Source organism: Myiozetetes cayanensis, unplaced genomic scaffold (assembly GCF_022539395.1).
Source record: "Myiozetetes cayanensis isolate MyiCay16 unplaced genomic scaffold, myiCay2020 scf17, whole genome shotgun sequence".
NCBI classification, from domain to species: domain Eukaryota; kingdom Metazoa; phylum Chordata; class Aves; order Passeriformes; family Tyrannidae; genus Myiozetetes; species Myiozetetes cayanensis.
Window position 1 is genome coordinate 17,436,319 of NW_026087378.1, and position 20,377 is coordinate 17,456,695.

Sequence of the window (20,377 nt, forward strand, 5' to 3'; positions counted from 1 at the left end):
TCGTTTGTCCTCAATTCTCCCGGGATAAACCAGGCAGGAACAGAGTCCTTCCCCTCTGCTCCGCTCTGGTGAGACCCCACCTGCAGTGCTACATCCAGCTCTGGGGCTCTCAACATGAGAAGAACATGGAGCTGCTGGAGCAAGTCCAGAGAGATGTTCCAAGGGCTGGAGCCCCCCTGCTCTGGAGCCAGGCTGGGAGAGCTGGGTGGGTTCACCTGGAGAAGAGAAGGCTCCAGGGAGACCTGAGAGCCCCTTGCAGGGCCTAAAGGGGCTCCAGGAGAGCTGGAGAGGGACTGGGGACAAGGCATGGAGGGACAGGACAAAGGGCAATAGCTTCCCACTGACAGAGGACAGGGCTAGATGGGATTTTGGGAAGCTGTGGTTGCCCCTGGACCCCTGAAAGTGTCCAAGGCCAGGTTGGATGGGCCTTGGAGAAACCTGGGCTGGTGGAAGGTGTCCCTGCCCATGGCAAGGGGTGGAACTGGATGAGCTTTAAGGTCCAAACAGATCCCCCTCACTGGTCTGGCACAGACTCCACAGCTTCACTCGAGGTTTGATGCCCAGGGTGCTCTTAGCAGCTCTGCTCCTCCAGGCATCCTGCCAATGGGAAAGCACGCTCCTGCCTCCAGTGAGTATCCCCAGGACAGATCAACAGATACACTAATCTGCACAGGAGCCCACTGCACTGACCCCCCACCCCTGCTGGAGGGTCACACCCAGGCACGAAGCCCCTGGGTGAAAGGCAGGACAGGTTGTCTGCAAACACCCTCTCACCTCCCTGATTTCAGTAAGGAGGGCACAGCTGCCATACAGACCATCCCATTGATGTCGCTTATGAAATACCTTAAAAAAGCCCATTTATTCTTCTTGCTTGCTCCTCATCATTTACTCCTACTGGGACTCTGCTCTGGCGTGTTAAAAACACTCCTACACAAGGGAAAAGTTGCGGGAACACCTTCTCAGATTTGGCTGCCTACGGAGAACCCACACAGCGTGGAGGCCACGCTTTCAGCTTCACAGGAATAAATCATGGCCCCAGCTCTGCAGCCTGGGCCCAGCAGCAGGTCCTGTGGCAGAAGCACCACTTGGAACTGCGGTGGAATTCCAAGGAGAGGAATTGTGACATGGGCAGTGGGGCGAGAGGAGCAGGATAATCACGGCACAAACACGTGTTTACAGAGTCCCGTGCGGTCGTGCAACCTTTATAACCACCACCAGCAAATAATAACAATAAATATTAATAACCCCTCCAGGTTCCCTGACAGCCATCAGCTCGCATCAGCCCCTCCAGCAGCAGCTCAGCTACTCTTCCTACAGCGCTGCCAGGTGCCAATGGAAGTGGGAGCAGGACATGGATATATCCAGGGCAGTGCCCGGGCACAGTGAGGGCAGCTCTCGGCACCAGCACATTCACACGGGAGCAGAGCAGGGGGTTGTTGGGGGTCACTTACGGATAAAGCTGGAATTGCCCCTTCCACCGGGCCACAACTCCGCCCCCGGTGTTTATCCAGCCCTGCGCAGTTTAACACTAAACATCGTTTAGTCTGTTAAATTGACTTAATGAATTCATTCAGGAAGCAGCATTCACACAAAACGCTGCTCTCCAGAGGGCAGGAGCAGAGCTTTACACTGCAGGGTTTGAAGCCTGAGTAAGGCTGCCCTCACCCTTCCTGGCAGAAGGGGCCCTGCTCCGCCCTGGCTCGGCATGATCCCAAAATTCCAGGGGCTGCAGTGGGTGTGCCACCAGCAGCCCTCAGACCCTCCACGCCAGAGAGCAACCCCTGAGCCCAGCACGGAGCGTACAAAAGCAGAGCGTGCCTGTGAGATCAGAGCACTGAATTTATCATTTATTATTTATAAGAAAGGCATCTCTGAAGTCCTGGCAGCTGCTCAGGCAGGGCTCTGCGACTGCCTGTGCTCCCACACGACACCCTCGCTCCGCAGAGCCCTGGGGCCAGCGAGGACGGTCAAACCCACACCAGAGCACAGCGGTTGATTTGCACCAATTTAGGATTTGCCTGGAGACAAGAGATGTGCAGGGACCTGCAGGACATCCTTGGTAAAGCTGCCACACTGCCTAACCTCAACCACGTGAGGTTTTTTCCTTTCTCCTTCCTCCTCACCTCCCCAAACCCCAGCTGGAAACACCTCTCCTCCTGCCCGTACTCATTCCTTTCTCCTGCTCCTTGCTGCAATTTCCCAGGCACAGCACATAAAATTGAGTGATATTTCCCCCCCCACCCCCACTCAGATCTATCACTTCAATCAGTCCCTATTTGCAAGGTGACACCTTGGCTCACACCAACCCAGAAGTCTGCCAGCGTTCAGTGTGGTTTTTTACCCCCTCTGCTTTCCTGAGCTTGGAAATCTAAGAGGAAAGAAAGCACACACTGCACCAGCCAGGCCCCCAGGCACCCTGATGTCCCACTCTAGCTGGGCACACAAAGAGCCAAAGATTTAGCTGGCATATTCCCAGCCTCTCTGGAAACAGGTTTTGTATTTCCCAAGTTCCTGCTGTTCACTTATGGCTCTCACATGAAATAACAACCTCCTTCTCCTGTCAGATGCCACCTTCCCTACAAAGGGACTCAATTAAGAGGTTAAAAAACCACGCAAAATTCCGGCTCAGTGTTACAGAAATCCCATGGTGATGGATCAGGCACACAACTCCTCCAGCAGCACCAGCACCGCCCTGCAGCCCCAGGACAACCATCCATCCCCCAAGGCTGTACATCCCCCAGGACCCTCCCTGGCAGCTCTGGCAGGGCCTGCAGGTTCCCCTGGGCTGGCCAAGGCCAGGCAGTGCCACAGCCCTGTGGAGCACCTGGCACAGGGCGTCCCACCAGTGGGCAAGTGAAGCACTTCCCCAGCCGCCCTATTGATCCAGCAGGGACAGCGAGCTGTGAAGTTTATGAAAAATGCATTTCTTACCTCTGTGCAGTGCACCAGGTGTGGGGACAGCTCCTGCTGCCTGTGACAACCCAGGGGACAGGGAGAGGAGGGACAGCAGGCAGCACATGGCATGTGGGCAGCAAACATGGGGCTCGCCCACAGCATGGCCTGGTTGTGTGGCCAGGATTAACAGGGTATGCATTCAACATGCAGGATTCATTCCATGGGATGCCTGGCTGGATGCCCAGCTCAGCACCTCCCTTGCCAGTGAGCTGGGCTCCCCAGTGCTTCCAGTTTTGTAGCAAGGTCCCACTTGAAAAGGTGGAGACCACCTGGAACCACCTCGTGGGCCAAACCAACCCAGGACCTGCCAGACTGGCACCAAAATTCAGAATAAAGCCCTAAGAAGCCAAACTCAAATGCTCCCCTTATGGAGAATAAGGAGCTCCCTGGGGATGAACATGACTAAGCAGGTTCCCTCCTGGCTTTGTCCCAGATCCCTGCATCAATCCAGACAAGTCAATCCCCACGCTGGAGCTCAGTTACTCCACTTCTAACATGGACACCATGGTTATAACCAAGGGAATTGTGGGGCTCCTTCCACTAAGGTCTCCATCACTGTCTTTCTGTGCTTAGATGAAAGGCTTAATCCAAGTTTGTTTATTTTTTTCACTGCATTAGTGCTTTCACAGTGGTCCCAGAGGATGCCTTTCTTAAGCAATTAAATGAGCCCTGGGACAGGAATGAGCATGAAGAGAGAGCTGAGAGACTGCCACTGCCATCATCCAGAACTGACACACATGGTGGTTTCCATTCCCCTACACAGGTATTTCCCACCAAGACTGAAAAGCAAGTCCTGTTCCCCAGTTATCAGAGCCTCCCCAGGCTGAAGCCAAAGCAGAACAGCCAGTCACAGCAGCAGCATTCCTTCAGCAGGGATTTTCCTAAGGAAATTTGAAATAAAAAGAGCTCCAAGGGGTGCAAATGCAGAAGTAAATGCCCAGACATAGAAAGCTGAAAGCGAACACAATTCCTTCCCTCTCCTATTGTTCATCATCTGCCACGCCTACTTTGGGGGATGATTTGTTGCCTTTTAGAGCTATTTATATGTTACTTGTAGCAATGCATGGAAAAGACAGTTTGAAATGTTACTGTGCACCATCCTTATTAACTCAGGCACCAAGGAATTGCTCCAGCCAGGGGTAGGACACTGCACATCTGCCCCCTCGGGGGTAGGTGCCAGCCCCACTCCTCCAGCAGAGGAGACCTCACAGGTCCCTCTGACTGCTGTCATCAGATGGCCCAGATCACCCACAAGACTTGTGCCCTTCCTGCTGCCATCCTACTTTTTGCCTCATCAGCCTCTGCTAAGCTGAGTTTTGATCCCCCAAGGGACTCCCAGTTCAGGGACCTTCTTTCCTTTCGCTGCCCAGACATGAAGGAGGCAGAGCTGGAGCTCCTCAGCACCACGGCTTCAGGCAGGAAGGCTTTGATGTGCCACAAAGTGCCTGGCTCTGAGATTCCTCTGGTCTCTTCAAACAGCAGCACAGCCACGGCTTGTGATCTGTGCAAAAGGGCATTTTCCTTGGGGAATGGAAGTCACACCAGCCCTCATCTCCACCTTGTCACGGCAGAACAAGCTGCATTGGTGCTTCAAAGAGCTCCTCAGCCTTAAATCGCTATAACACAGTGACAAAGTGAAGAACCTGCCTCTGAATGTCCCCTGGATCCCAGCAGAGTTATGAAACGGTGTTTCTGTGAATGCCTTTGCCACCACAGGACCCTGCATGTGCCAGAGTCACACCAGCCCTGCACTCGAGGGCTGCAGGGTCTGCACGGCTCCTCTGCACAGGGGAGGCTCCAGCAACTGCTCAGCTACAGATACCTGAACTGCAAGGCTGGGCCACGCAGGCGTGCACAGTGAAGGGTCATGGGGAGAGAACTAAAGCAGTAGTAAAGTAGTTATAGCAAAGGTCCCAGGCCACAGGCTCCTCCTGAGCTCCAGGACCATGCTCCCTACTCCCCAGAGCCATGGGGTTCACTCAGCAGCAGTACCTTGGCTCCATCCCATTACCCCTCAGCACAGCAGCCCAAAACCTGCACTGGGAAAAGAGAACAGAGACATGACGAGAACTGAGTGGATTTCCTCCACAATTTTCCCTTCCAAGGGACAATGAATGTGTTTTCAACCCCTGCACCTTCCAGACAGTGCACTGTTTCTCATCTGGAGCTCAGACAAACAGCAGGAGATCCAGACACTCAAAGGAACATCCTTTCAGTGAGAAAACCCTACAAAGACTGACATCTCAGTAGCTAAGCAGCACCAGTCCACAAAGGGTCCTTCCTTTGGCAGCCCTGGCTGTCGCTGCATCTGCTGTCCCTGCAGACACCGTAACACCCAAAGCAGCAGCCAAAGGACACAGGGATCTTCACTCTGCATTTCTTAGCCTTTGCTGTGAGGCTACTGGCAAAGCCAAGAATATGAATGCTCCCTGCCTGCTGGCAGAGCTGGCAGCCACCACTCTCTGAGCTCTGATCAAAGACACACCTGCAGCACCTTCCTCTGCCGTGAGACAGCAGAGCACCCTGAGCAGCTGCTTCTGCATCTCGGTGGTGCCACAGCAGGTGGGGACATGGCACATCCAGGCCAGGACTGCCAGGCCACATCTGTTCAGAGGGGGCTTCTCCCACAACAACCACAGACTTCAGCTGTCCCCTCCTGCTTGCAGATTTTATCTTAAACTATCCCAAACAGCTTCTCCATCAGCTGCCACCTCAATGAAGCTGCCCTGTGAATCCAGGCTGTTTCAATGACAGCCTCCATAGTGACTTCCAGTGACCACACACATCACACATAAAGACAAGTTTTGGCACCGACCCGAACCAGGGAATGAGAAATTTCCCTGCACCCAGAACTGGGCAGGGGCAGTTCCTCACATGTCAAGGGCTGGCAGCAGTGGGAACAGGCTGCATATGTTTTCCAAGGCAAGGACCCTGTCATTTATGCAATAAATGGCACATTTATTCTACTATTCAGGAAGAAATAATAATTACAGTGGCCTGCAGTCTCCAGCTCTTTCAAGGCTGTACTTAAAGAGTGAGCAAAAAAAGACCAAAGCAAACAGCACTTCCACAAAAACCTCTGAACTGGCTTTTAGCTGCTGGACAAAAGCAGGGCAGCGGGAACTACTCCACATTGTCCCGTCCCGTTCCTGTTTCATAACAGCAGCCTGGCACTGCAGGCAAAGCACGTCAGGAGGCAAAGCACTGCTCGGGTGCTTGAGCTGCCCTGACCCTCAGCCTCTGCCTCAGCACAGTGCTCCAGGTGTGCCCTGCCATGTGCTCCTGCCATGCTTGCCTCCTCTCGGGACGAGGAGCCCTGAGCCAGTCCGGGCACCGCGTGGGCTCCGCGTGGCCAAGGGCATGGGGACAGTGCCAGCAGTGCCAGGGCACGCCCTGGGGCTGTCCACCAGCACGGCCACAGGATCCTCCCTCACAAACACGTCCCCAGCACACACAGCTCTGCGTCTAATTGAGCTCCCAGCCCTGTTCCGGGGGAGATTTACAGAGAGCTTCTTTCTCTTGGAAACAATAATAGATGGACAGCAGAAAAGAGAAGAAATTAATGAACAGGTAATCATTCCCAAAGTTGCAAATAGGAGTGATTCCTCACCCTGAGACAACTCTGGAGAACAAGATTAAAATGCTTAGGGGACATATTCTTGAAACTGCAGGTAATAGAACAGATTAAATGTATTTACAGTATCTCACAGGGAATGTGTACTTTTTATTCTGCTGAGAAATGTAATATTCCACTCCTCATTGCAGAGTTAAAAGGGTGTCCAAAAAAGCAACTTAACAAAGCGTCTTTAGTGGCACCTGGGTCCTGTTCCAGAACACAGACTCTCCTCTGCCCCACACTCCAATGCACAGTGGGAGCCACGGCCAGCACCTGCAGGAACACCCAGCACACAAACATTCATAATCCACGCAAACAGCACAGTTTAACAACAGCAAAAGGGAGGCTGGAATGGGAGGGGGGTGAAAGATATGCTCCCTCCCTGATGTCTCCGAAGGGAGGAGGAGGGCAGGCCTGCCTTCCTCAACTTCCTGGTACCCGCAGAGCTGCGGCTGCCAGTGAACACACTGTGCCTCCAGTAGCCGCCAGCAGAAACAATTTGTCATGTGTCAGATCAAATAAACTCTTATGAGGCCCCTGCACTCCCTGAAGCAGATGGCTGCCAAACTCCAAAGGAGAAATCCAAGAAACTGAGCTGGCCGGTGTCAGACCCGAGTGCTCTCGGAGCCCAGCACGCTCCTCGCTGTGAAACACGGCAGCCACAGTCCCTCGTGGGGCAGCACCAGCACCATCCCTTACTAACAACAGTTTGGGGTTTGAATTATCACCCTGGGCTGAAGCCCCACATAGTCCAGAAACTCCTCATCCAGTGGCACAGCTCCTCACTCATCCTGGGGAGGCCCGAGGAAGGTAGTCTGTCAAAGAGCCTCAGGGCAGGAATACACTGTGATGGATTATCACCCATCTAAGCAAATGGTCCTCCCCTCCCAGCCAGCACGTGCTCCCTCACAAGTGAATTCCCTCAAATTTGAATTACAGATTACTAATTTTTCCTTTTAAATAGTCCTAGAGCCTTTTTTTTGTTCATTCCTGAGCACTGCTGCAGTTTCCAGTGCCCTGGACTTGTGCCATTCCAGACCTTTGTCGAGGTCCCTCACAGTTACCCTCCTCCCTGCACAGTCCTGCAAGAACCATTAAACCACAGAGCCTGGAATGTCCTTCTCTCTGGGATCCTACTGGGCAGAAGAACAAGCCCCTAAAACTGCTCTGGGCACATCTGCAAGAGTTAATCATGCCAGCAATACTTTGGGGAACACAAACCCCTCACCTGCCCCTGCAAAGACCAGGCTCAAGCACTCACTGGGCTGCACTGAGGGCACATCTCTCAGCCCACAGCTCAGCCACTGGCTCCAGATGTTCCAGTGTGCTCCATCTGGGAGCAGCCACCTGAGCCCTGCCACAGCCAGAAAAATTGCTCTTTTCACAGAAGATGAGTAATGGCCCTATGAAAATGAGTCTGCAAGAAGCCCGAGGTTCCTGGATGCTTTTGCTTATGGCAAAGCAAGAGTGGCTGGGAAAAAGGCAGGAGATCCAAAGAAGGGACAGCAGAAGCAGGAGACATTGCTTTAAGTCACCAAAAAGCAACTGTCTGTCCCAAAACTCAGCAACAAAGCCTTGACTGACACTACACAGCAACAAAAAGAAGTGAGGAAATGGGAAATCTGGCAGCCTAAAGCAAGGAACAAGAGAAGAAAAAAATCAGGCTCGGGGCATTCCCCTTGGCATGAGCAGTACCAGCACAAACCTCAGCTGTGTGGGGGTTTATCCAGTTTAATGAAAGAGCATCTGATGACAAGTTATATTTAGAGACCCTTTTATCTGTACCAGGACTCCTCTCCAGCCACAGGGACTGGCAGTGAGTACAGGACCCCATCGTGCCAGCCTTCCTTGGGCAGGATTCTTGCTTCCGAGGACCCTCCCATCAGCACAGCACACCCCCTCAGCCAGGCACTGGGAGAGCAGGGAAGGACTGGCAGGGCTGCTTCCAGCAAGGAGCACAACACAGGTTGTTCTGGGGCCATGGGAAGTGTTACACCGAGATGCCAAGGAAAGGGTGAGCAGACACGAGCCTGTCATTTACAGCGATATTTTTCATGCACTTGCAGCTGCGCAGATGTCAGGAGCCAGGGTCCCACAGATTCCCAAGTTTCCATGCTCCATTTCCACCCTGGAGCCCTGTGGACAGTGACCCAGCCCTCACTCCCAGCCCAGGATCCCTCTGCAGGCAGGTTAAGCAGGCAAAGCTCTAGGCATCAACCCAGGCCACGGTCTGAACTCACATCTCTGAATGGAGGCTCTTCCTCTAAAAAGTGTATGCTTTTTCCAGCTCCCTGACTCAGAGATATTTCAGAGAGAATCAAAGGGCTGTAGTGCTGTGGGAGTCCACGGCACCCACATCGACTCCCTCACAAGTGGCAAATTCTCCAGACACTTGGAAAGAGCCCAGTCTACCTTGTTCACCAGAGCCAGGCAGAGCTGAGCCATCTCAAGCACAAGTGCTGTGAGGAGAGGCTGAGGGAGCTGGGGTTGTTGAGCCTGGAGAGAAGGAGGCTCAGGGGAGACCTCAGCACTCTCTGCAACTCCCTGACAGGAGGGGGGAGCCAGGTGGGGGTTGGTCTCTTCTCCCAGGAACCAGCAGCAGGACAAGAGGGCTCAGTCTAAGCTGTGCCAGGGGAGGTTTGGGTTGGATATTGGGAAGGAATTTTTTCCAGGGAGTGCTCAGCCATTGGAATGGGCTGCCCAGGGAGGGGGTGGAGTCCCCATCCCTGGAGGTGTTTGAGGACAGCCTGGATGTGGCATCAGTGCCATGGGCTGGGAACCACGGTGGGGTTGGATCAAGGGTTGGACTGGATGATCTCGGGGGTCTCTTCCAACCCAGTTGATTCTGTGATTTCAGCCCCTCCTCAAGCCTGAACAAAGGAGCCCATTTACAGTGTCACCCATGAATTCCTTTACTCCTAGAGCACAGGTCCCAGCTGTCAGTGCCATGATGATTCCCAGCAGCCTCCTGCTGACCTGGAACGGGCTTCCCGAGCTTCTCCACACCCATGGTGTACTTGACTACCCCACACTCGCTGGAAGGAAAGGAATGAAATGCACTCAAGAGCCACTTGGTGATTCCTGATCTGGGTACAACAATGCTGGATGCAGCAACATCATGTTTCCTTCCCAGTACCCTCCCTGTCCAGTCACCAGAGACAGAACAAGGACCTCACACCCAGCCCTTCCACTCTGTCACCCTGATGAGGGCCTTTCTGGACAAGCCATCACACACTACTCAACAACACAATATTCAAAACCGAGTCCAGAGCTTGCAGCAGCACTTAGAGCACCCACAGCTCCTTCTGGAAATTTTCCACAGTGTAACAGTTTATTCTGTGGGCAGGAAGAGAGCAAGAAAATTAATTAAGTCAAAGGAAGAAGAAAAAACTCCTCCTAAAGTGAGTTAACTGCACTAAAGCAGCAATTGTGAGCAGGCCAAGTCCATTTTAAGGGCTATGCATTTTCACTTCCATGGTCTTGGAAAAGAAAATGGAGTGACTTTGTTCTGCATGCATATTGTCCACCATTTGTTATTGTCTGTCTATTGATGCTTACTTGAAAAACAAAATTTAATTAAACCCCACAGTACTGCATGGCCTGCCTTTGAAATATGCCCGCATTAGTGGATCATTACAGTAAATGAAATACAGCTTCATATCGGATTTTTCAAATAACGTCCTAAAACAGTTACAAATTAAATAATACTCTTGCAGAGAGAAATTAAGAGACACAGTGTTTAGCAAGGGCAAGGAAATGTTTACAGATGAAGTCTGTAATGAGACGTGGAGGCAATGAGGCAGAGAGGGGCCAGAGGGCTCTTCCAAGACCTTGTTAGGACAGTTCTCTGTGTCCCAGAAACTACACAAGGAAAGAGTGCACTGGGGTGGGCAAGAGGAAAGGGCACTGTCCCCAAGCCCCCAGGGATGTCAGCATGAGCAGACAGGGGTTGGGGGGTGTTGGCACAGCCTGCTAACCCAGGGAGGTGTTTCTGCATGCAGGAGAGCTCAGTGCACCCACACACCCTTCACATCCTTTGGAAACCCAACCAGTCATGGGGAAGTGAAGCCCTGCAACCAACTCGGAGCAGTGAAAACCTGGACACTCAGAGGGACGAGAAAAGGGATGTAGGAATCACAGAATAGTCTGGTTTGGAAAGGGCCTCATCATCTAGTCCAACCCCCCTGCCAAGGCAGGGTCACCTGGAGCAGGTGACACAGGAACATGTCCAGGTGGGTTTGGAATGCCTCCAGACAGGGAGACCCCAGGCCCTCCCTGAGCCCCTGTTCCAGTGCTCTGCCGCTCTCCATGGAAAGTTCTTGCTGAGGTGAAACTTCTTGTGTTTTAGTTTATGCCATTACTCCTCGTCCTGTCACTGGGCACCTCTGAAGAGTCTGGCACCATCCTCCTGACACCCACCTTTGAGATATTTATATGCATGGAGGAGATCCCCTCAGTCTTCTCTAGACTAGTCAGGCCCAGCTCCCACAGTCTCTCCTCATAAGAGAGATGCTCCAGACCCCTCATCACCCTCTCCAGTAGCTCCTTGTCTTTCTTGTGCTGAGGAGCCAGAGCTGGGCCCAGCACTTCAGATGTGCCTCCCCAGGGCTGGGCAGAGGGGCAGGATCCCCTCCCTGCGCTGCTCCAATGCTCTTCCTGATGAAACCCAGGATCCCACTGGCTCTCCCAGCCACAAGAGCACACTGCCAGCTCATGGTCGACTTGTCATCCACAAGGAAGGTGCTCTTGTGGCAGGATGAGAAATATATATACAGGGAGAAGAAAAGCAGCAGGAGGTTTGGCATCTCAGGGTAAGTAGAAGCACAAGTGGGTTAGTGAGTCAGCGCTGGGCACGGCGGCATCGCCCGGTGTGGAACAACGCAAAGCAGTGTCTGAAAAGCGAGTGAATATTGCATGAACCTTACAGCTCTGGTTTGAAGAGATCTTTTCCTTAATAGCACCTGGGGTGATGCCAAGTGTTCTTTGACGATTTATTTACTCTGAGAAATCATTTTCTCCTAAACAAGGACAGCCCGTTACCACATCCTCCTTCCTGTGAGCCTGGGAAAGGCTGTGCCCTGCAGCTCCTCTGGCCTCATCTCCATGGTGATGCACAGCACAGGTACTGACTTCAGCAAGAAGGCAAACTTCCCCCAAGGACAGGCTGAACCTGCCCCCAAAGGACAGGCTGAACCTGCCCCCAAAGGACAGGCTGAACCTGCCCCCAAAGGACAGGCTGAACCTGCCCCCAAAGGACAGGTTGAACCTGCCCCCAAAGGACAGCCCTGAACCTGCCCCCAAAGGACAGGCTGAACCTGCCCCCAAAGGACAGCCCTGAACCTGCCCCTAAAGGACAGCCCTGAACCTGTCCCCAAAGGACAGGCTGAACCTGCCCCCAAAGGACAGCCCTGAACCTGCCCCCAAAGGACAGCCCTGAACCTGCCCCCAAAGGACAGCCCTGAACCTGCCCCCAAAGGACAGCCCTGAACCTGCCCCCAAAGGACAGCCCTGAACCTGCCCCCAAAGGACAGCCCTGAACCTGCCCCCAAAGGACAGCCCTGAACCTGCCCCCAAAGGACAGCCCTCAACCTGCCCCCAAAGGACAGGCTGAACCTGCCCCCCAAGGACAGCCTGAAAATGGCCGAGCTCTCATCAGCACACGCCCTGGCCCGATGTGCTGGCTTTCCCCAGAAGCAAAGCATGCCAGCCTACAAACAGGCTGGAAATAAAGAAGAAAACGTTCCAAGGGCACCCCTGGATCCATTTTACAGGAAAACAGAAGATTCCCAGCTGCTGCCCATACCAGGGATCAGCAAGCAAGAGACACATTCCCGTAGGTCCTGCTGAGTTCTCATCAGCACGTGAATCTATAATTTAGAAGAAAAACGTTCAGCCTGGCACATAATCATTGAAAGCTGTCAAATTCCAGCCCATGCAGGGCTTCCTCTGTGGAAATGATCCTGCTCTGGGAACCAGGGACTCCTCAGCAACTTCATGTCACAGAATTCGGTGATCCCTTACGCATTGCCTTATCTGTCCTACACCAGTAACGAGCTCTGGGACCCCACGGCACTAACAGCACATAGAAGTGTTGGGCAACAACCACCAGAATACAAAAAATACAGCCCAGGATCCTTTCTAAAGGAACAGTATGGTGGTATAGGGTCACTGGGAGTGACACAACAGAGCTGGCACAGGGAGTATGTGGGGAAAGAGGTTCTGATGAGGCTGTGGGGGCCAGACAGTGGAAGGCAGAGCCAGCACAGCCCAGTGCCCTCCTCTCCTCCCACACCAAAGGCTCCACTGGGATCAACAAGTCAAGGCCACTCACCTGGACACCCCCAAACGCTCCCTCATCAGGCAGATTCAGGTTGGCTTTGTGCTTTCCAGGCTGTGGCAAAGCCTCTCCTGACACTTTAAAGCAACACAACCAGCTGGCATAAAGGATGGAGGTCGCTGAGGCTCCACAGCCTTCCTGAGGTGGGAGCAATCCAGGGGTACCACCGTGTTCAGGCAGCGGGAGCACCAGAGGGTGACAATGAGCAGGTTCACATCCCAGTATTCCAAGACACTCCTCTCCTCCTCTGAACACAGCCACAATGAAGTCTGAACACCTGAAGCACACCAGACTGCCAATCCCAGTTTGCCAGAGGAAATAAAGGGGATGGGATGTCCAATATGGAGACAGGGGTGCAGCCCAGGCACCTCTGAAGGGCCCTGCTCCTGCAGTTCAAGGTTAAACACCTCCTTTGCACTGACTTCTGAAACTGCCTCTCTCAGAAGCTGCACCAGGTAATTAGAATCATTATAACTATTATTAGACCATAATATTATTATAGCATTTTGCTACACTTGACATCTGTTGGCTGATAGATTTAGCTGGTACATAAGAAATAACTGTGCAGAGATTTCTTGTAAATGAGCAGCAACATGGAAGACATTACAGCATTCTGTGATAAAGAAGTTAATTTTATGGACGTACGCCTGAAATAAAAATTCTAAAATTAAGTTAAACCCTTAAAACCCCTCGTTAAAGGAATTATTAAAGTAGGCAGCCATTAAGAAAATCCTGAGTTTTCTTCAGATGCTTAAAGGTATATACCTGGCTTGGTATTTTCTTCAGATCAACATATGCCTCTTCCTCCCACCTGCTCCAGTGATCCAAAGGTTTCTAAATCATCCTTCCATCTTCCTTTTTGTCTCTCTGCAGCAGGCACTTGAATTATTTGGGCAGAGTCTAACTGCACAGGGAACTGGTATAATCAGGGCTCTTACAACCTGCTGACTGCAAATCCTATAGAATTATCAGCAAGCACACATCTAGAATAAAATACAGCTTCTCGCAGCCCACAAAACCCAAAGGGCTTTCCAAACTGGGCTTGGGATGCAATTTATCCATCACTGAGATTCTGCTGTAATCCAGAGTGGAACACCACCTTTCTACCCATATTTAACTACAGCACACAGCCCCCCAGAGAGAAGTAAGGAAGAATTCAACAGAAACCATACGAACGCTTTAGGGAGGCCAGAATTTTCTCCCCTGGAACTGAAAATTAGTCAGAGCACCCACTGAGGTGGACTCAGTGATGCTTGCGGGCCCCTTCCAACTCAGGATATTCCATGATCCTATGACTCAACCATCAGCCATGGACCATACAGGAGAACAAACAGGGCACAGCATCTCCACCCCGCTGATGGTGTCCCTGAAGCACAGTTGGAAGGAACAGCTGTGGACAGGTACCTCAAGTTACCAGTGAGGAGAGGAGGGAGAGACGAACCCCACAGAGAAACACTGCCCTTCAATTCAGTGGGGCCCAAATTTCACCCCACAGTGACACCAGTGTGCAAAGAAAGATGGAATAGAGGGTGGAAGAGTACTTCAAAAAAGGACCAACCTCTTAAAATTCTGAGAGCTGAACCCAGCAGCTCAGTACTTACAGAACTCGGGGTGGGTAGAGCTGGTCCTGTCTGGGCAGTGGTGTTTTCACCAGTCAAATCTGCTGCAGCTCAAGTAGCTCCTCCTCCTTAAGCAAAACTGGCACTGAGGCAGAGGCCTGGTGGAATAAGTTATCCTGCAACCTCTCCCACGGTGACACTAGCCAAGGATAAAAATGAGTGTCATTAATTTCTCCAGAGCAAGTAATTTTTAATTCTTCCAGAGCAGAGCAACCACACAAGGAACTTAGAATTGCTTGAGGAGAAAAATGTATTTTTACTGCCTTAGTCACACGTAGGCAAGCTCAGCTCTCACTGAGGAGAGACCTGTGCACAAACAAAGGGGAGCAGCACATGCTGGACACAAATTCTTCCCACACATATCCTGCTGCTCAGGGAGTTCTGGGATTGCCTCAGAACCATCCCTGTCCTCGTGAGCACCAGCGAGAAGCCGCGGGTAAATGAAGTTCTTGAAAGCTCTTGAAAACCACCTGAGCTTTCAGAAACAGAGCACAAATCCCCCTGTACAGAGACCTGCCCATCACACCTCTGACCAGCACAAAGCAGGCTTGTCACTCTATCCATCCAATGCTTTCAAAAAGCAGAGGAGCTGGGACTAAGAGCAGGTGAGCTCACCTTAATGAAGCCCAGTGCTCATTACTAACCAAGAAAAAAGAGACCAACAAAGCAACTCCACTCCACGCACTTCAGGGGTAGCTACCAGCAATTCCATGTCACCACAGGAGAAATCCTTGTGTCTGGGCTCTCAGAGCTCAGCCCAGGTCTGCTTCTGTTCATCCTTTTAATTAATGCCTGAACAACAGAGAAAGCACTTTTCCAAAAGCTGAAAGGATGCCCAGCAGTTAAGAGCTGGAAGCACTCTGGAGGTCATGATCAGAATTGATAAACGGAAGGAAAGTTCCCAAAACACCCACAAATCAATAGAAAGAAAAGCAAGGAAAACAATGCAAAGAACTGCACTTGGAAACAGCACAGAGATGGAGTACAAACAGAGGCCAGGGGAAAGCTCTCCAGATGGGGGGAATGCTGAGGAAAACCTGGGACAGGCCTGAATGTGCCAGTGCTGTGACTGCACAGCTCCAGCTGTGAGGACCTAAACATCTCTGTGGTCTGGGAACATCAAATTCCCAATTCTGGGCTCCATGCTGGGTATCACCTCTAAGTCACAGAGAGAACAGAGAATCTGGGCAACCAGTGGAGCACTCAGCAGTGCAAACCACACCACCCCATACCACCTGCACAGGGGTTTCTCCATCCCACTCCCTCCAGGGCTGGTACCAGCTCTCAGACCTTAATAGGGTTTACAAGAAGGAAACCATCCCTTGGGCTCCCCATTCTGTGACAGCAAGAGCTGAACTGGCTGCTCAGTTTGCTGCAAGGGAGAGTTGGACAAGCAATCAGGCTCTCTGAGACTGGGATTCCATCAAGGCCCAGAGGGAACCGGCCCCTGCCCAGATCTGCACTGCCATTCCCCCCTGCTCAGCCTGGAGCCAAGGATCTCACCCGGCTCAGGACACAGGGACAAGGAGGCTGCTCCAGCCCTGCATTTCATTTCAGCATCCTCCAGCTGGCCACTCCTACAGCAGTGACAGAGCCAAATGAACAGCCTCTTCTTCCCCAAAATACAACAGAGCTCCTCATCCCACTGCAGGGGCACCCACACACAGCAGGCACTGAGCACCACCGTAACCACTTCCATTCACACCCTCATTCTCTTTCACAAGGAAGCTCTTCAGCTTCATTTCCCACGCACGGGGATGGGATGCACCCCTGGGGAAGGGCTTCCCAGCTTCCCTCCTGCCCTCTCGCCCCACACAGCCCCACCGACCTCTGTGCCCAGCTGGAGCCCGTAAGGGTCATCACCCCTACCCTAGACAGGACAATTTGAGGGGCTCACTGCTGAAAGCAACTGAAGTAATTGCAACAAGGTGTTCCAAAGGAGGTGAGAGTAGCTGATGCCATCAGCACACTGACAGCTTAGGAGAAATCCAGCAAGGGGGTAAGAGCTACAAATCCCATGCAAAAGCAGGGCTTAACTTCCAGGAACATTTAAGATTTCCCAATGACTCGAGGGGATTTGGGGTTTTTCTGAGCCGCCTTGTAAACCACAGCCAGAATAGATTTGACAAAGCCTTGGTTAGCAGGCACTGTCTCCCCTCGCAGAGCTGCTTCCCAGAGATCCCCAGTGTTGTGTCATCTCTCACTTCAGGTGCTAAGAATATCTGCGTGTTAATAAAGAAATAGCAACTGGCTTTACAAAGAACTTATCAACAAAGCACTGAACAAATCCTAATTAGAGCTGATTCACCTCCCTCACGAGCGCAAGTTCAATGTTCTCTCTCAGAGTGGGGAGAGCTGAGGGGGGGTATAAAAGCCACGGAGGGAATCAGGAGCAGAGGGGATTAGCACAAAGAAAGGCTGACTGTTATCCCTAAATTTATCCCAATAATTCACTGCCTTGCAAATTCTCAAGGTATGGCTGATGTGCTTTCACCTACCCAGCCCAAGCAGGAGCACACAGAGAGAGCTCTGGGGGTGCTGGAAAGTTTTCCAGGTGTTTTATTGCTCAGGCTAAAGAAATCTTCAACTGTAAGAACAGAGGTAGTGGTGGTAGCACCAGAACTGCTCTCGTGCTGCTTTAGGGCACGGGGACAGCACTGCAGGTTCAAGGGCTGTTCTGACGACTCCTAAGGAGTTATTTCCAGTTGATTTCCTTAAAAGGATCATATTTGTATCCCTTCAAAATTAGAAAGAAAAGCAAGCATGGTCACACAGCCAGGAGTGTCCAGCACTGCTCTCACCTGCATTAGCTGCACTCCTGCACTAAAGTTTCTGGGATAATATTTTGGATACTTCCACCGTGTCTGTAAATGCCCTGGAACCTGCTGAAAAACAATGTGGTCCAGGCTGGTCATTTTAAGGCAGGGGTGGGGGAAAGAAAGAAAAATACAAGTCCATCCCTTAACAATGCTGCTCCCAGAGCACAAATGAATTCGAAGGCTCACGCGGAGCAGGAACACTGCGGCAGCACGTTCGGTAAATGACAGGGTGTGTCATCATCTTCTAACGTCCTCCAGAGACTTATCTGCACTTACAAGGCTCCTGCCAGGGCTGTGCTCCGAGCAGGCTCTTGCACAGACGCTCCAGCACGGCAATGCCTCTGCACATGACCCTTCTCTGGCAGGCAAACCCAGCAGTGCCGGGACAGGCGGCTCTGCCTCCGCCCCGCACTCGGACTGGCTCAGCTCTAGCAGCCAAACACCGCGGAATAAATAACTTGCCCTAAGAAACTGTATCCAGAAAACTTGTCAGTGTAAACCCAGCCGTGCTGAGAGGCGGCAGCGCCGTTGCTTTGTCAAAGATCACTCCTCGCGCAAGTGTTAGTCAGCCACTGAAGTTAAACATTTTCAGGCAACATTCCAAGCAGTGTTTATACACAAAATCCCATTTGCTCAGCATTCGCTCCCCGGCCCTGTGCAACGTGTAATTTTGCGAGTTCTCCAGCCAGAGAGCCATATGCAGGCTTGTACCAAAATAATTAAAGAGTTTTAAAATTCAGGCCCTGAAGAAAAATCCATTTTAATGTCCTGGAGCTGCTCCAGCGGTACCGGCACGTTTCTATTCCACAGCTGCCTGGGAGGTCAGTGTGCTCCAGGCAGGACCCAAACCGCGCCTGTCTGGGGGAACTTATGTTTAGATATTTATGTTTCAACCGCCTCAGTGTCAGGGATTCCTGTCTTGCCCCAGAGCGGGGGTAAGTGCAACCACAGGGCCCCCCCCGCAGCCCTGCCAGCCTTGCCCGGGCACGGCCGCTCGGGGTGGAGCGGGGCAGCCCCGGTCCCGCCAAGGCCTCACCGCCGGCTCCGCTCGAACGAGGGCAGCGGCAGCGCGGGGAAGGCGGCGGCCCGTGCCCAGAGGGGCCGCGCTGCTGCCCCGGGACAGGGACAAGGACAAGGGACAGGGACGGGGACAGGGACACGATCCCGGCCCCTCAGAGCCCGGCGGGTCCGCCCGCCACGACCCCCCCCACTCACCGCTCCGCACTGCGCACGCTCCGCTCGGCCCCGCCCCCTCGCCGCGCCCCGCCCAATCAGCACGGAGCTAGGCCACGCCCCTCCCTTTGGGCCCGCCCCCCGTGCCGGGGAGGCTCAGGTGGGACATGAGGAGGAATTTCTGCTGGAAAGGGTGGTCAGGTGGGACATCAGCAGGAATTTCTCATGGAAAGGGTGGTCAGGTGGGACATCAGGAGGAATTTCTGCTGGAAAGGGTGGTCAGGTGGGACATCAGCAGGAATTTCTACCTGGAAAGGGTGGTCAGGCCCTGGCAGGGACTGCCCAGGAAGGTTTGGAGTGCCCAGCCCTGGAGGTGTCCAAGGCAGGCCTGGCCGTGGCACTCAGTGCTCTGGGCTGGGGACAGGGTGGGGATGGGGCACAGGGGGGATCCATGGGCTGGGAGGGCTTTTCCAACCTCAGGGATTCCATGTTACGGAAATTGTGTGGAACAAGCGGCTTTGCCGAACATCCCCTGCTGCCGTTCGGGCCGCTCTGGGGCCCTCACTCGTGTGTGGTGGCTGGGGGGTTGATGGGCTCCCAGGAGCAGGGGCAGCGGGAGGGCAGCCCGGAGCCCCCGGCAGGGAGAGCAGCCAGGGAAGGGGGCTGGGCCGGGGGGTTCAACTGCCCGGGCTGGGGTGTCCTCAGGTGCCCTGGCACCAGTGCTGGGAGAGAAGGGGGGGATATTTGGGATGGGTGCTGGAGGCAGGAGGGGACATTTGAAATGGGTGCTGGGGAACAAGGAGAGGATATTCAGGATGGGTACAGGGCAAAGAAGAGGGAGAATTTGGGATGGGTGCTGGGGAATAGGGAGGGACAGGAGGGGATACTCACCAGGATCAGGAGATACTGTTGGCCTCACACATCACGTACCACATCCCTGCCACAGGCTGCTTCAGCACCTTTATTTTTCACATATTTTGAGGGAGGTTGTGAGGTTTCAGGTAGATACAAGGGTGTCAATTCACAGGCTTGGCACCCCTGGCCCATGCTGAGGATGAGGTGAGAGAGTCAGGAAAGGCACAGGGAATGCTGGGCTGCTGCAGGCGTGACCCCATGGCTCCCTGGGCCTCGTTCACTCCCAGCACTGTGCTGATTAAAACCAGATGCCAAAGCACTTCCTGCCCCTCTCCCGATGGTGACTGAGTGATGGCATTGCAGAAATGATGGAAAATCCACAACCAGGAGCTGTGCAGCCCTCCCTGGCAAGAGCTGGGCTGTGGCTGAGGAGCAGCCCATGGGATCCGCCACACAGCAGCCAAACCCACCCAACCAACCCCAAAATTAAACCTGCAGTGCTTCATTATCCAGCTGAGGATGCTCAGGGACAGCAGGTGACCACTGAAGGGATGGCACAGCCCCCTGGGCTGGTGCCCCCATGGCTCTGCTCAGCTGTGTGCTGTGCTTTGCTGCTGGCACCCCCAGAGATCCTGGAGGCAGGAGATTGACTGTGAGCAGATCTCAGCTTTCCTTTCCAGTAATTGAATGTTTTCAGTCTTTCCAGGTTGGTTGTAAACACCTCAAAAACATAATCTGGAATCAAATCCCACAAAGCCCATCAGGAGCTTTATTGAGGTTTATGATTTTTCTTGGGGGTTGTGGTTTCTCAGCCAGCAGGCTTGCTGGCTCCGTGGAACTCCTGGGCTTTGCCTTGCCCTGTTCCAGCCTCTTCCTCCTCCTTCCCTTGGCCCTCTGTGCTCCCAGAGCATCAAGGCCACAGCCCAGGACGTGGCTCCACCTCTGCCCAACCCCTCTGTCATCTCTGCAGTGGGGCAGGTGAGCTGGGTCCAGCTCTACCCCT

General features: G+C 53.0%; 1 protein-coding gene across 2 annotated transcripts in view; it reads right to left on the reverse strand.

Annotated features, from left to right (window-relative positions):
- The window catches only part of SIL1 (SIL1 nucleotide exchange factor), a 97,931-nt gene extending 79,335 nt beyond the window's left edge, over positions 1 to 18,596 (reverse strand). Inside the window, exons 1-2 of one of the 2 annotated variants that reach the window (XM_050312343.1) lie at positions 18,562 to 18,596; positions 14,510 to 14,666 (exon numbers count right to left, since the gene is read on the reverse strand). The gene's annotated coding sequence lies outside the window, so the exon portion shown is untranslated. The remainder of the gene's footprint in view (positions 1 to 14,509; positions 14,667 to 18,561) is intronic. The other variant, XM_050312344.1, reaches the window with a different exon arrangement.
- Positions 18,597 to 20,377: the final 1,781 nt, after the last annotated feature.